The 1,419-nt window shown below is 54.3% G+C and overlaps 1 long non-coding RNA gene across 1 annotated transcript in view; it reads right to left on the reverse strand.

Annotated features, from left to right (window-relative positions):
- Nucleotides 1-1,419, reverse strand: part of LOC102498326 (uncharacterized) — a 38,408-nt gene that overhangs the window by 1,899 nt on the left and 35,090 nt on the right. The window lies entirely within an intron of this gene.

A 1,419-nucleotide genomic window follows, 5' to 3' on the forward strand; every position in this document is an offset into this window, starting at 1 on the left:
CGTCGTGAGTTTTAAGCCACCGGGTCCAGGACGCGAACCGCGGTCGACTACGTGGGAGTCCAGCGACATAGCCATTACACTAACTGCTGGTCCCTCCCCAGGGTGGCTCTTCAACATCTTTCTCCTTACGCTTCATGTCACAACTACCTGGGCCACAGTGACAGGGCATCAGCTGTGAGGGCCGCAGGACGCCCGGGTCACCCTCTGCGCCCAGTCCTGATCCCCAGTCTTGACCGAGCTTGTGGCCACCTGTCACCAGGGACTGCAGCGCTGGCAGTGTCTGTGGGGCGCAGCGCGGTGCACGGGTACACGTGTGAGCACAGGGTGCGGCCTTGTCTTGGTCACATCACGTGTCTGCCAGAGGCGCCTTGGTGCGTGCCTTGTCCTGTGTGGCCCGAGTTTGTTTTTAATTTCCAGAAGGTATTTGTGCTATCCAGAGAGAGACAGAGGGAGACACGGGGGGGAGACAGAGATGGAGGGAGAGAGAGATGGAGGGGGACAGAGAGGGGGGAGAGAGAGAGATGGAGGGGGACAGAGAGAAAGAGAGAGAGATGGAGGGGGACAGTGACAGAGAGAGAGAGAGATGGAGAGGGACAGAGACGGAGGGAGAGAGATGGAGGGGGACAGAGATGGAGAGAGAGAGGTGGAGGGGGACAGAGACGGAGAGAGAGAGAGATGGGGTAGAGAGACCGAGAGTGAGAGAGAGACAGAGGGAGAGAGGCCGAGAGAGAGAGGAGGAGAAAGCAGCGAGTACAGTTCAGTACAAGCTAGGAGCCCCCTCTGGCCCTGGGCTCATTCCTCCTCCCCACTTCTCCGTCCTGTCAGGACTCGGGGCACAAGCGCTCACACACGGTGTAAGCTGCTGGGGGAGATTCAAACCACCGTCAGCTGCATAGGGTCCAGTTCCCTTAACTGCTAGGCCGCGGAGCTGACCCCCACTATTACTGCTCTTTTCACTGCCACAGGACATGTGAGCTCTTCTAAAGAGAATTCCTTTGAGAAAGTGTAGACGATACAGAAAGGTAAAGGATTAGAGACAAAAGAAAAATAACAGTAAGCTCGCCAGAAGAGGCAGCCGTCATTAACCCTCGCTTTCCTGTACTGGCCTTTCGCCATGAGCGAGTACGCGGATGTGCGCGTGTGTGCTTTTCACGTAGTTGGGATCGCCCCTCTTTACCACTTTTGGTAATTTTTGATTAAAATTACTTTTATCTAATTGTGTGATAATTAATTAACATAATTTTTCATCCAAATTATCAATTTAACAAACTGTTTTCAATTAACATTTCAATTACGCACATTTTCTTGTCTCGTTAAATGCTCCTACGCGGTCCTGATATGCAGGCGCTGAGACCCAGCGGTCAGACCGACAGCCTGCAGCTGGCACCGCGGCCAGCGCCGGAGGCTCTCCCGCATCTT

The sequence above is a fragment of the Tupaia chinensis genome, unplaced genomic scaffold, assembly GCF_000334495.1.
Source record: "Tupaia chinensis unplaced genomic scaffold, TupChi_1.0 Scaffold143602_1, whole genome shotgun sequence".
Lineage (NCBI taxonomy): Eukaryota > Metazoa > Chordata > Mammalia > Scandentia > Tupaiidae > Tupaia > Tupaia belangeri.